The following is a 13,288-nucleotide window of genomic DNA, read 5'->3' on the forward strand; positions in this document are numbered from 1 at the left end:
TTTGTGAGATGTTTATGGGAAATAAGCCCTGCAGCATGTGTACAGTCAACTCTCAAAATTTTATTCTGTATATACTTCAATAACCATCAAAGCTTGAAACAGGTTCAAAAACATGATGAACACTCCAAGTGGCATAAGACAGCTGGGCCAGTGGCGCAATGGATAAAGCGTCTGACTACGGATCAGCAGATTGTAAGTTCGACTCCTACCTGGCTCGTTTAAGTTGCCGTGATCGTATAGTGGTTAGTACTCTGCGTTGTGGCCGCAGCAACCCTGGTTCGAATCTGGGTCACGGCATTTTCATTTTATTTCTCACACATCCATTTCTTTACAATATTGAAGGTAAGGACAATTGAATAAACTAAGTAGATTCTTTGAATGTGCTTGCACAATTTGTCTTTACTGCTTATTGTGAAGCTATCTTTCCATACTTTGAATCATTTCTTGATCATTTCTTTGTGAATCATTTTCTTGAAATCTGGAAAGCTGACATAAATTCCTGAATACAGGAAACTCAAATGAATGGACTCTGAGCAACTTCATCACAGGCTGAAAAGATCATTTTGCAGTCACAAAGAAAATTGTTTGTGAGATGTTTATGGGAAATAAGCCCTGCAGCAAGTGTACAGTCAACTCTCAGACTTTGATTCTGTATATACTTCAATAACCATCAAAGCTTGAAACAGGTTCAAAAACATGATGAACACTCCAAGAGACATAAGGCAGCTGGGCCAGTGGCGCAATGGATAACGCGTCTGACTACGGATCAGAAGATTGTAGGTTCGACTCCTACCTGGCTCGTTTAAGTTGCCGTGATCGTATAGTGGTTAGTACTCTGCGTTGTGGCCGCAGCAACAACCCTGGTTCGAATCCAGGTCACGGCATTTTCATTTTATTTCTCACACATCGATTTCTTTACAATATTGAAGGTAAGGACAATTGAAGAAACTAAGCAGATTCTTTGAATGTGCTTGCACAATTTGTCTTTACTGCTTATTGTGAAGCTATCTTTCCATACTTTGAATCATTTCTTGATCATTTCTTTGTGAATCATTTTCTTGAAATCTGGAAAGCTGACATAAATTCCTGAACACAGGAAACTCAAATGAATGGACTCTGAGCAAGTTCATCACAGGCTGAAAAGATCATTTTGCAGTCACAAAGAAAATTGTTTGTGAGATGTTTATGGGAAATAAGCCCTGCAGCAAGTGTACAGTCAACTCTCAAAATTTGATTCTGTATATACTTCAATAACCATCAAAGCTTGAAATAGTTCAAAAACATGATGAACACTCCAAGTGGCATAAAACAGCTGGGCCAGTGGCGCAATGGATAACGCGTCTGACTAAGGATCAGAAGATTGTAGGTTCAACTCTTACCTGGCTCGTTTAAGTTTCCGTGATTGTATAGTGGTTAGTACTCTTCGTTGTAGCTGCATAAATCCAGGTTTGAATCCGGGTCACAGCATTTTCATTTTATTTCTCACACATCCATTTCTTTACAATATTGAAGGTAAGGACAATTGAAGAAACTAAGCAGATTCTTTGAATGTGCTTGCACAATTTGTCTTTACTGCTTATTGTGAAGCTATCTTTCCATACTTTGAATCATTTCTTGATCATTTCTTTGTGAATCATTTTCTTGAAATCTGGAAAGCTGACATAAATTCCTGAATACAGGAAACTCAAATGAATGGACTCTGAGCAAGTTCATCACAGGCTGTAAAGATCTTTTTGCAGTCACAAAGAAAATTGTCTGTGAGATGTTTATGGGAAATAAGCCCTGCAGCAAGTGTACAGTCAACTCTCAGACTTTGATTCTGTATATACTTCAATAACCATCAAAGCTTGAAACAGGTTCAAAAACATGATGAACACTCCAAGTGGCATAAGGCAGCTGGGCCAGTGGTGCTATGGATGACGCGTCTGACTACGGATCAGAAGATTGTAGGTTCGACTCCTACCTGGCTTGTTTAAGTTGCCGTGATCGTATAGTGGTTAATACTCTGCGTTGTGGCCGCAGCAACCCCGGTTCGAATCCAGGTCACGGCATTTTCATTTTATTTCTCACACATCCATTTCTTTACAATACTGAAGGTAAGGACAATTGAAGAAACTAAGCAGATTCTTTGAATGTGCTTGCACAATTTGTCTTTACTGCTTATTGTGAAGCTATCTTTCCATACTTTGAATCATTTCTTTGTGAATCATTTTCTTGAAATCTGGAAAGCTGACATAAAATCCTGAATACCGGAAACTCAAATGAATGGACTCTGAGCAAGTTCATCACAGGCTGAAAAGATCATTTTGCAGTCACAAAGAAAATTGTTTGTGAGATGTTTATGGGAAATAAGCCCTGCAGCAAGTGTACAGTCAACTCTCAAAATTTGATTCTGTATAAACTTCAACAACCATCTAAGCTTGAAACAGGTTCAAAAACATGATGAACACTCCAAGTGGCATAAGACAGCTGGGCCAGTGGCGCAATGGATAACGCGTCTGACTACGGATCAGAAGATTGTAGGATCGACTCCTACCTGGCTCGTTTAAGTTGCCGTGATCGTATAGTGGTTAGTACTCTGCGTTGTGGCCGCAGCAACCCCGGTTCGAATCCGGGTCACGGCATTTTCATTTTATTTCTCATACATCCATTTCTTTACAATATTGAAGGTAAGGACAATTGAAGAAACTAAGCAGATTCTTTGAATGTGCTTGCACAATTTGTCTTTACTGCTTATTGTGAAGCTATCTTTCCATACTTTGAATCATTTCTTTGTGAATCTTTTTCTTGAAATCTGGAAAGCTGACATAAATTCCTGAATACAGGAAACTTAAATGAATGGACTCTGAGCAAGTTCATCACAGGCTGAAAAGATCATTTTGCAGTCACAAAAAAAATTGTTTGTGAGATGTTTATGGGAAATAAGCCCTGCAGCAAGTGTACAGTCAACTCTCAGACTTTGATTCTGTATATACTTCAATAACCATCAAAGCTTGAAACAGGTTCAAAAACATGATGAACACTCCAAGTGGCATAAGACAGCTGGGCCAGTGGCGCAATGGATAACGCGTCTGACTACGGATCAGAAGATTGTAGGATCGACTCCTACCTGGCTCGTTTAAGTTGCCGTGATCGTATAGTGGTTAGTACTCTGCGTTGCGGCCGCAGCAACCCCGGTTCGAATCCGGGTCACGGCATTTTCATTTTATTTCTCACACAACCATTTCTTTACAATATTGAAGGTAAGGACAATTGAAGAAACTAAGCAGATTCTTTGAATGTGCTTGCACAATTTGTCTTTACTGCTTATTGTGAAGCTATCTTTCCATACTTTGAATCATTTCTTTGTGAATCATTTTCTTGAAATCTGGAAAGCTGACATAAATTCCTGAATACCGGAAACTAAAATGAATGGACTCTGAGCAAGTTCATCACAGGCTGAAAAGATCATTTTGCAGTCACAAAAAAAAATGTTTGTGAGATGTTTATGGGAAATAAGCCCTGCAGCAAGTGTACAGTCAACTCTCAGACTTTGATTCTGTATATACTTCAATAACCATCAAAGCTTGAAACAGGTTCAAAAACATGATGAACACTCCAAGTGGCATAAGGCAGCTGGGCCAGTGGTGCTATGGATAACGCGTCTGACTACAGATCAGAAGATTGTAGGTTCGACACCTACCTGGCTCGTTTAAGTTGCCGTGATCGTATAGTGGTTAGTACTCTGCGTTGTGGCCGCAGCAACCCTGGTTCGAATCCAGGTCACAGCATTTTCATTTTATTTCTCACACATCCATTTCTTTACAATATTGAAGGTAAGGACAATTGAAGAAACTAAGCAGATTCTTTGAATGTGCTTGCACAATTTGTCTTTACTGCTTATTGTGAAGCTATCTTTCCATACTTTGAATCATTTCTTTGTGAATCTTTTTCTTGAAATCTGGAAAGCTGACATAAATTCCTTAATACAGGAAACTTAAATGAATGGACTCTGAGCAAGTTCATCACAGGCTGAAAAGATCATTTTGCAGTCACAAAAAAAATTGTTTGTGAGATATTTATGGGAAATAAGCCCTGCAGCAAGTGTACAGTCAACTCTCAGACTTTGATTCTGTATATACTTCAATAACCATCAAAGCTTGAAACAGGTTCAAAAACATGATGAACACTCCAAGTGGCATAAGGCAGCTGGGCCAGTGGTGCTATGGATAACGCGTCTGACTACGGATCAGAAGATTGTAGGTTCGACTCCTACCTGGCTTGTTTAAGTTGCCGTGATCGTATAGTGGTTAGTACTCTGCGTTGTGGCCGCAGCAACCCCGGTTCGAATCCAGGTCACGGCATTTTCATTTTATTTCTCACACATCCATTTCTTTACAATACTGAAGGTAAGGACAATTGAAGAAACTAAGCAGATTCTTTGAATGTGCTTGCACAATTTGTCTATACTGCTTATTGTGAAGCTATCTTTCCATACTTTGAATCATTTCTTGATCATTTCTTTGTGAATCATTTTCTTGAAATCTGGAAAGCTGACATAAATTCCTGAATACCGGAAACTCAAATGAATGGACTCTGAGCAAGTTCATCACAGGCTGAAAAGATCATTTTGCAGTCACAAAGAAAATTGTTTGTGAGATGTTTATGGGAAATAAGCCCTGCAGCAAGTGTACAGTCAACTCTCAAAATTTGATTCTGTATATACTTCAATAACCATCAAAGCTTGAAACAGGTTCAAAAACATGATGAACACTCCTAGTGACACGAGACATCTGGGCCAGTGGCGCAATGGATAACGCGTCTGACTACGGATCAGAAGATTGTAGGTTCGACTCCTACCTGGTTCGTTTAAGTTGCCGTGATCGTATAGTGGTTAGTACTCTGTGTTGTGGCCGCAGCAACCCTGGTTTGAATCCGGGTCACGGCATTTTCATTTTATTTCTCACACATCCATTTCTTTACAATATTGAAGGTAAGGACAATTGAAGAAACTAAGCAGATTCTTTGAATGTGCTTGCACAATTTGTCTTTACTGCTTATTGTAAAGCTATCTTTCCATACTTTGAATCATTTCTTGATCATTTCTTTGTGAATCATTTTCTTGAAATCTGGAAAGCTGACATAAATTCCTGAATACAGGAAACTCAAATGAATTGACTCTGAGCAAGTTCATCACAGGCTGAAAAGATCATTTTGCAGTCACAAAAAAAAATTGTTTGTGAGATGTTTATGGGAAATAAGCCCTGCAGCAAGTGTACAGTCAACTCTCAGACTTTGATTCTGTATATACTTCAATAACCATCAAAGCTTGAAACAGGTTCAAAAACATGATGAACACTCCAAGAGGCATAAGGCAGCTGGGCCAGTGGCGAAATGGATAACGCGTCTGACTACGGATCAGAAGATTGTAGGTTCGACTCCTACCTGGCTCGTTTAAGTTGCAATGATCGTATAGTGGTTCGTACTCTACGTTGTGGCCGCAGCAACCCCGGTTCAAATCCAGGTCACGGCATTTTCATTTTATTTCTCACACATCCATTTCTTTACAATACTGAAGGTAAGGACAATTGAAGAAACTAAGCAGATTCTTTGAATGTGCTTGCACAATTTGTCTTTACTGCTTATTGTGAAGCTATCTTTCCATACTTTGAATCATTTCTTGATCATTTCTTTGTAAATCATTTTCTTGAAATCTGGAAAGCTGACATAAATTCCTGAATACAGGAAACTAAAATGAATGGACTCTGAGCAAGTTCATCACAGGCTGAAAAGATCATTTTGCAGTCACAAAGAAAATTGTTTGTGAGATGTTTATGGGAAATAAGCCCTGCAGCAAGTGTACAGTCAACTCTCAAAATTTGATTCTGTATATACTTCAATAACCATCAAAGCTTGAAACAGGTTCAAAAACATGATGAACACTCCAAGTGACATAAGACATCTGGGCCAGTGGTGCAATGGATAACGCGTCTGACTACGGATCAGAAGATTGTAGGTTCAACTCCTACCTGGTTCATTTAAGTTGCCGTGATCGTATAGTGGTTAGTACTCTGCGTTGTGGCCGCAGCAACCCTGGTTTGAATCTGGGTCACGGCATTTTCATTTTATTTCTCACACATCCATTTCTTTACAATATTGAAGGTAAGGACAATTGAAGAAACTAAGCAGATTCTTTGAATGTGCTTGCACAATTTGTCTTTACTGCTTATTGTGAAGCTATCTTTCCATACTTTGAATCATTTCTTGATCATTTCTTTGTGAATCATTTTCTTGAAATCTGGAAAGCTGACATAAATTCCTGAATACAGGAAACTCAAATGAATGGACTCTGAGCAAGTTCATCACAGGCTGAAAAGATCATTTTGCAGTCACAAAGAAAATTGTTTGTGAGATGTTTATGGGAAATAAGCCCTGCAGCAAGTGTACAGTCAACTCTCAAAATTTGATTCTGTATATACTTCAACAACCATCTAAGCTTGAAACAGGTTCAAAAACATGATGAACACTCCAAGTGGCATAAGACAGCTGGGCCAGTGGCGCAATGGATAACGCGTCTGACTACGGATCAGAAGATTGTAGGATCGACTCCTACCTGGCTCGTTTAAGTTGCTGTAATCGTATAGTGGTTAGTACTCTGCGTTGTGGCTGCAGCAACCCCGGTTCGAATCCGGGTCACGGCATTTTCATTTTATTTCTCACACATCCATTTCTTTACAATATTGAAGGTAAGGACAATTGAAGAAACTAAGCAGATTCTTTGAATGTGCTTGCACAATTTGTCTTTACTGCTTATTGTGAAGCTATCTTTCCATACTTTGAATCATTTCTTTGTGAATCTTTTTCTTGAAATCTGGAAAGCTGACATAAATTCCTGAATACAGGAAACTAAAATGAATGGACTCTGAGCAAGTTCATCACAGGCTGAAAAGATCATTTTGCAGTCACAAAAAAAATAGTTTGTGAGATGTTTATGGGAAATAAGCCCTGCAGCAAGTGTACAGTCAACTCTCAGACTTTGATTCTGTATATACTTCAATAACCATCAAAGCTTGAAACAGGTTCAGAAACATGATGAACACTCCAAGTGGCATAAAGCAGCTGGGCCAGTGGCGCAATGGATAACGCGTCTGACTACGGATCAGAAGATTGTAGGTTTGACTCCTACCTGGCTCGTTTAAGTTGCCGTGATCGTATAGTGGTTAGTACTCTGCGTTGTGGCCGCAGCAACCCTGGTTCGAATCCAGGTCACAGCATTTTCATTTTATTTCTCACACATCCATTTCTTTACAATACTGAAGGTAAGGACAATTGAAGAAACTAAGCAGATTCTTTGAATGTGCTTGCACAATTTGTCTTTACTGCTTATTGTAAAGCTATCTTTCCATACTTTGAATCATTTCTTGATCATTTCTTTGTGAATCATTTTCTTGAAATCTGGAAAGCTGACATAAATTCCTGAATACAGGAAACTCAAATGAATGGACTCTGAGCAAGTTCATCACAGGCTGAAAAGATCATTTTGCAGTCACAAAGAAAATTGTTTGTGAGATGTTTATGGGAAATAAGCCCTGCAGCAAGTGTACAGTCAACTCTCAAAATTTGATTCTGTATATACTTCAATAACCATCAAAGCTTGAAACAGGTTCAAAAACATGATGAACACTCCAAGTGACATAAGACATCTGGGCCAGTGGCGCAATGGATAACGCGTCTGACTACGGATAAGAAGATTGTAGGTTCGACTCCTACCTGGTTCGTTTAAGTTGCCGTGATCGTATAGTGGTTAGTACTCTGCGTTGTGGCCGCAGCAACACTGGTTTGAATCCGGGTCACGGCATTTTCATTTTATTTCTCACACATCCATTTCTTTACAATATTGAAGGTAAGGACAATTGAAGAAACTAAGCAGATTCTTTGAATGTGCTTGCACAATTTGTCTTTACTGCTTATTGTAAAGCTATCTTTCCATACTTTGAATAATTTCTTGATCATTTCTTTGTGAATCATTTTCTTGAAATCTGGAAAGCTGACATAAATTCCTGAATACAGGAAACTCAAATGAATTGACTCTGAGCAAGTTCATCACAGGCTGAAAAGATCATTTTGCAGTCACAAAGAAAGTTGTTTGTGAGATGTTTACGGGAAATAAGCCCTGCAGCAAGTGTACAGTCAACTCTCAAAATTTGATTCTGTATATACTTCAATAACCATCAAAGCTTGAAACAGGTTCAAAAACATGATGAACACTCCAAGTGGCATAAGACAGCTGGGCCAGTGGCGCAATGGATAAAGCGTCTGACTACGGATCAGCAGATTGTAAGTTCGACTCCTACCTGGCTCGTTTAAGTTGCCGTGATCGTATAGTGGTTAGTACTCTGCGTTGTGGCCGCAGCAACCCTGGTTCGAATCTGGGTCACGGCATTTTCATTTTATTTCTCACACATCCATTTCTTTACAATATTGAAGGTAAGGACAATTGAATAAACTAAGTAGATTCTTTGAATGTGCTTGCACAATTTGTCTTTACTGCTTATTGTGAAGCTATCTTTCCATACTTTGAATCATTTCTTGATCATTTCTTTGTGAATCATTTTCTTGAAATCTGGAAAGCTGACATAAATTCCTGAATACAGGAAACTCAAATGAATGGACTCTGAGCAACTTCATCACAGGCTGAAAAGATCATTTTGCAGTCACAAAGAAAATTGTTTGTGAGATGTTTATGGGAAATAAGCCCTGCAGCAAGTGTACAGTCAACTCTCAGACTTTGATTCTGTATATACTTCAATAACCATCAAAGCTTGAAACAGGTTCAAAAACATGATGAACACTCCAAGAGACATAAGGCAGCTGGGCCAGTGGCGCAATGGATAACGCGTCTGACTACGGATCAGAAGATTGTAGGTTCGACTCCTACCTGGCTCGTTTAAGTTGCCGTGATCGTATAGTGGTTAGTACTCTGCGTTGTGGCCGCAGCAACAACCCTGGTTCGAATCCAGGTCACGGCATTTTCATTTTATTTCTCACACATCGATTTCTTTACAATATTGAAGGTAAGGACAATTGAAGAAACTAAGCAGATTCTTTGAATGTGCTTGCACAATTTGTCTTTACTGCTTATTGTGAAGCTATCTTTCCATACTTTGAATCATTTCTTGATCATTTCTTTGTGAATCATTTTCTTGAAATCTGGAAAGCTGACATAAATTCCTGAATACAGGAAACTCAAATGAATGGACTCTGAGCAAGTTCATCACAGGCTGAAAAGATCATTTTGCAGTCACAAAGAAAATTGTTTGTGAGATGTTTATGGGAAATAAGCCCTGCAGCAAGTGTACAGTCAACTCTCAAAATTTGATTCTGTATATACTTCAATAACCATCAAAGCTTGAAATAGTTCAAAAACATGATGAACACTCCAAGTGGCATAAAACAGCTGGGCCAGTGGCGCAATGGATAACGCGTCTGACTAAGGATCAGAAGATTGTAGGTTCAACTCTTACCTGGCTCGTTTAAGTTTCCGTGATTGTACAGTGGTTAGTACTCTTCGTTGTAGCTGCATCAATCCAGGTTTGAATCCGGGTCACAGCATTTTCATTTTATTTCTCACACATCCATTTCTTTACAATATTGAAGGTAAGGACAATTGAAGAAACTAAGCAGATTCTTTGAATGTGCTTGCACAATTTGTCTTTACTGCTTATTGTGAAGCTATCTTTCCATACTTTGAATCATTTCTTGATCATTTCTTTGTGAATCATTTTCTTGAAATCTGGAAAGCTGACATAAATTCCTGAATACAGGAAACTCAAATGAATGGACTCTGAGCAAGTTCATCACAGGCTGTAAAGATCTTTTTGCAGTCACAAAGAAAATTGTCTGTGAGATGTTTATGGGAAATAAGCCCTGCAGCAATTGTACAGTCAACTCTCAAAATTTGATTCTGTATATACTTGAATAACCATCAAAGCTTGAAACAGGTTCAAAAACATGATGAACACTCCAAGTGACATAAGACAGCTGGGCCAGTGGCGCAATGGATAAGGCGTCTGACTACAGATCAGAAGATTGAAGGTTCAACTCCTACCTGGCTCGTTTAAGTTGCCGTGATCGTATAGTGGTTAGTACTCTGCGTTGTGGCCGCAGCAACCCCGGTTCGAATCTGGGTCACGGCATTTTAATTTTATTTCTCACACATCCATTTCTTTACAATATTGAAGGTAAGGACAATTGAAGAAACTAAGTAGATTCTTTGAATGTGCTTGCACAATTTGTCTTTACTGCTTATTGTGAAGCTATCTTTCCATACTTTGAATCATTTCTTGATCATTTCTTTGTGAATCATTTTCTTGAAATCTGGAAAGCTGACATAAATTCCTGAATACAGGAAACTCAAATGAATGGACTCTGAGCAACTTCATCACAGGCTGAAAAGATCATTTTGCAGTCACAAAGAAAATTGTTTGTGAGATGTTTATGGGAAATAAGCCCTGCAGCAAGTGTACAGTCAACTCTCAGACTTTGATTCTGTATATACTTCAATAACCATCAAAGCTTGAAACAGGTTCAAAAACATGATGAACACTCCAAGTGGCATAAGACATCTGGGCCAGTGGCGCAATGGATAACGCGTCTGACTACGGATCAGAAGATTGTAGATTCAACTCCTACCTGGTTCGTTTAAGTTGCCGTGATCGTATAGTGGTTAGTACTCTGCGTTGTGGCCGCAGCAACCCTGGTATGAATCCGGGTCACGGCATTTTCATTTTATTTCTCACACATCCATTTCTTTACAATATTAAAGGTAAGGACAATTGAAGAAACTAAGCAGATTCTTTGAATGTGCTTGCACAATTTGTCTTTACTGCTTATTGTGAAGCTATCTTTCCATACTTTGAATCATTTCTTGATCATTTCTTTGTGAATCATTTTCTTGAAATCTGGAAAGCTGACATAAATTCCTGAATACAGGAAACTCAAATGAATGGACTCTGAGCAAGTTCATCACAGGCTGTAAAGATCATTTTGCAGTCACAAAGAAAATTGTTTGTGAGATGTTTATGGGAAATAAGCCCTGCAGCAATTGTACAGTCAACTCTCAAAATTTGATTCTGTATATACTTGAATAACCATCAAAGCTTGAAACAGGTTCAAAAACATGATGAACACTCCAAGTGACATAAGACAGCTGGGCCAGTGGCGCAATGGATAAGGCGTCTGACTACAGATCAGAAGATTGAAGGTTCAACTCCTACCTGGCTCGTTTAAGTTGCCGTTATCGTATAGTGGTTAGTACTCTGCGTTGTGGCTGCAGCAACCCAGGTTCGAATCCGGGTCACGGAATTTTCATTTTATTTCTCACACATCCATTTCTTTACAATATTGAAGGTAAGGACAATTGAAGAAGCTAAGTAGATTCTTTGAATGTGCTTGCACAATTTGTCTTTACTGCTTATTGTGAAGCTATCTTTCCATACTTTGAATCATTTCTTGATCATTTCTTTGTGAATCATTTTCTTGAAATCTGGAAAGCTGACATAAATTCCTAAATACAGGAAACTCAAATGAATGGACTCTGAGCAACTTCATCACAGGCTGAAAAGATCATTTTGCAGTCACAAAGAAAATTGTTTGTGAGATGTTTATGGGAAATAAGCCCTGCAGCAAGTGTACAGTCAACTCTCAGACTTTGATTCTGTATATACTTCAATAACCATCAAAGCTTGAAACAGGTTCAAAAACATGATGAACACTCCAAGAAGCATAAGGCAGCTGGGCCAGTGGCGCAATGGATAACGCGTCTGACTACGGATCAGAAGATTGTAGGTTCGACTCCTACCTGGCTCGTTTAAGTTGCCGTGATCGTATAGTGGTTAGTACTCTGCGTTGTGGCTGCAGCAACCCTGGTTCAAATCCAGGTCACGGCATTTTCATTTTATTTCTCACACATCGATTTCTTTACAATATTGAAGGTAAGGACAATTGAAGAAACTAAGCAGATTCTTTGAATGTGCTTGCACAATTTGTCTTTACTGCTTATTGTGAAGCTATCTTTCCATACTTTGAATCATTTCTTGATCATTTCTTTGTGAATCATTTTCTTGAAATCTGGAAAGCTGACATAAATTCCTGAATACAGGAAACTCAAATGAATGGACTCTGAGCAAGTTCATCACAGGCTGAAAAGATCATTTTGCAGTCACAAAGAAAATTGTTTGTGAGATGTTTATGGGAAATAAGCCCTGCAGCAAGTGTACAGTCAACTCTCAAAATTTGATTCTGTATATACTTCAATAACCATCAAAGCTTGAAACAGGTTCAAAAACATGATGAACACTCCAAGTGGCATAAGACAGCTGGGCCAGTGGCGCAATGGATAAGGCGTCTGACTACTGATCAGAAGATTGAAGGTTCAACTCCTACCTGGCTCGTTTAAGTTGCCGTGATCGTATAGTGGTTAGTACTCTGCGTTGTGGCCGCAGCAACCCTGGTTCGAATCTGGGTCACAGCATTTTCATTTTATTTCTCACACATCCATTTCTTTACAATATTGAAGGTAAGGACAATTGAATAAACTAAGTAGATTCTTTGAATGTGCTTGCACAATTTGTCTTTACTGCTTATTGTGAAGCTATCTTTCCATACTTTGAATCATTTCTTGATCATTTCTTTGTGAATCATTTTCTTGAAATCTGGAAAGCTGACATAAATTCCTGAATACAGGAAACTCAAATGAATGGACTCTGAGCAACTTCATCACAGGCTGAAAAGATCATTTTGCAGTCACAAAGAAAATTGTTTGTGAGATGTTTATGGGAAATAAGCCCTGCAGCAAGTGTACAGTCAACTCTCAGACTTTGATTCTGTATATACTTCAATAACCATCAAAGCTTGAAACAGGTTCAAAAACATGATGAACACTCCAAGAGGAATAAGGCAGCTGGGCCAGTGGCGCAATGGATAACGCGCCTGACTACGGATCAGAAGATTGTAGGTTCGACTCCTACCTGGCTCGTTTAAGTTGCCGTGATCGTATAGTGGTTAGTACTCTGCGTTGTGGCCGCAGCAACCCTGGTTCGAATCCAGGTCACGGCATTTTCATTTTATTTCTCACACATCGATTTCTTTACAATATTGAAGGTAAGGACAATTGAAGAAACTAAGCAGATTCTTTGAATGTGCTTGCACAATTTGTCTTTACTGCTTATTGTGAAGCTATCTTTCCATACTTTGAATCATTTCTTGATCATTTCTTTGTGAATCATTTTCTTGAAATCTGGAAAGCTGA

The 13,288-nt window shown here is 38.9% G+C and overlaps 20 non-coding genes across 20 annotated transcripts; all 20 read left to right on the forward strand.

Moving 5' to 3' along the window:
• Positions 1-728: 728 nt before the first annotated feature.
• TRNAR-ACG (transfer RNA arginine (anticodon ACG)) lies at positions 729-801 on the forward strand. The gene has a single exon. It is a non-coding gene; the product is annotated as a tRNA-Arg (tRNA).
• An 8-nt stretch (positions 802-809) lies between these two features.
• TRNAH-GUG (transfer RNA histidin (anticodon GUG)) lies at positions 810-884 on the forward strand. The gene has a single exon. It is a non-coding gene; the product is annotated as a tRNA-His (tRNA).
• Positions 885-1,314: 430 nt separating this feature from the next.
• Positions 1,315-1,387, forward strand: TRNAL-AAG (transfer RNA leucine (anticodon AAG)). Its single transcript has one exon. It is a non-coding gene; the product is annotated as a tRNA-Leu (tRNA).
• A 1,084-nt stretch (positions 1,388-2,471) lies between these two features.
• TRNAR-ACG (transfer RNA arginine (anticodon ACG)) lies at positions 2,472-2,544 on the forward strand. Its single transcript has one exon. It is a non-coding gene; the product is annotated as a tRNA-Arg (tRNA).
• An 8-nt stretch (positions 2,545-2,552) lies between these two features.
• TRNAH-GUG (transfer RNA histidin (anticodon GUG)) lies at positions 2,553-2,624 on the forward strand. Its single transcript has one exon. It is a non-coding gene; the product is annotated as a tRNA-His (tRNA).
• A 420-nt stretch (positions 2,625-3,044) lies between these two features.
• On the forward strand, positions 3,045-3,117 carry TRNAR-ACG (transfer RNA arginine (anticodon ACG)). The gene has a single exon. It is a non-coding gene; the product is annotated as a tRNA-Arg (tRNA).
• Positions 3,118-3,125: 8 nt separating this feature from the next.
• Positions 3,126-3,197, forward strand: TRNAR-GCG (transfer RNA arginine (anticodon GCG)). Its single transcript has one exon. It is a non-coding gene; the product is annotated as a tRNA-Arg (tRNA).
• Positions 3,198-4,774: 1,577 nt separating this feature from the next.
• Positions 4,775-4,847, forward strand: TRNAR-ACG (transfer RNA arginine (anticodon ACG)). The gene has a single exon. It is a non-coding gene; the product is annotated as a tRNA-Arg (tRNA).
• A 512-nt stretch (positions 4,848-5,359) lies between these two features.
• On the forward strand, positions 5,360-5,432 carry TRNAR-ACG (transfer RNA arginine (anticodon ACG)). The gene has a single exon. It is a non-coding gene; the product is annotated as a tRNA-Arg (tRNA).
• Positions 5,433-5,943: 511 nt separating this feature from the next.
• On the forward strand, positions 5,944-6,016 carry TRNAR-ACG (transfer RNA arginine (anticodon ACG)). The gene has a single exon. It is a non-coding gene; the product is annotated as a tRNA-Arg (tRNA).
• A 511-nt stretch (positions 6,017-6,527) lies between these two features.
• On the forward strand, positions 6,528-6,600 carry TRNAR-ACG (transfer RNA arginine (anticodon ACG)). Its single transcript has one exon. It is a non-coding gene; the product is annotated as a tRNA-Arg (tRNA).
• A 500-nt stretch (positions 6,601-7,100) lies between these two features.
• On the forward strand, positions 7,101-7,173 carry TRNAR-ACG (transfer RNA arginine (anticodon ACG)). Its single transcript has one exon. It is a non-coding gene; the product is annotated as a tRNA-Arg (tRNA).
• Positions 7,174-7,684: 511 nt separating this feature from the next.
• Positions 7,685-7,757, forward strand: TRNAR-ACG (transfer RNA arginine (anticodon ACG)). The gene has a single exon. It is a non-coding gene; the product is annotated as a tRNA-Arg (tRNA).
• Positions 7,758-8,852: 1,095 nt separating this feature from the next.
• On the forward strand, positions 8,853-8,925 carry TRNAR-ACG (transfer RNA arginine (anticodon ACG)). The gene has a single exon. It is a non-coding gene; the product is annotated as a tRNA-Arg (tRNA).
• Positions 8,926-8,933: 8 nt separating this feature from the next.
• On the forward strand, positions 8,934-9,008 carry TRNAH-GUG (transfer RNA histidin (anticodon GUG)). The gene has a single exon. It is a non-coding gene; the product is annotated as a tRNA-His (tRNA).
• A 430-nt stretch (positions 9,009-9,438) lies between these two features.
• TRNAL-AAG (transfer RNA leucine (anticodon AAG)) lies at positions 9,439-9,511 on the forward strand. Its single transcript has one exon. It is a non-coding gene; the product is annotated as a tRNA-Leu (tRNA).
• A 1,095-nt stretch (positions 9,512-10,606) lies between these two features.
• Positions 10,607-10,679, forward strand: TRNAR-ACG (transfer RNA arginine (anticodon ACG)). Its single transcript has one exon. It is a non-coding gene; the product is annotated as a tRNA-Arg (tRNA).
• Positions 10,680-11,774: 1,095 nt separating this feature from the next.
• Positions 11,775-11,847, forward strand: TRNAR-ACG (transfer RNA arginine (anticodon ACG)). Its single transcript has one exon. It is a non-coding gene; the product is annotated as a tRNA-Arg (tRNA).
• A 1,095-nt stretch (positions 11,848-12,942) lies between these two features.
• On the forward strand, positions 12,943-13,015 carry TRNAR-ACG (transfer RNA arginine (anticodon ACG)). The gene has a single exon. It is a non-coding gene; the product is annotated as a tRNA-Arg (tRNA).
• Positions 13,016-13,023: 8 nt separating this feature from the next.
• Positions 13,024-13,095, forward strand: TRNAH-GUG (transfer RNA histidin (anticodon GUG)). The gene has a single exon. It is a non-coding gene; the product is annotated as a tRNA-His (tRNA).
• The last annotated feature ends 193 nt before the right edge of the window (positions 13,096-13,288 follow it).

This window comes from Pseudophryne corroboree, chromosome 6 (assembly GCF_028390025.1).
Source record: "Pseudophryne corroboree isolate aPseCor3 chromosome 6, aPseCor3.hap2, whole genome shotgun sequence".
In the NCBI taxonomy this organism is placed as follows: Eukaryota; Metazoa; Chordata; class Amphibia; order Anura; family Myobatrachidae; genus Pseudophryne; species Pseudophryne corroboree.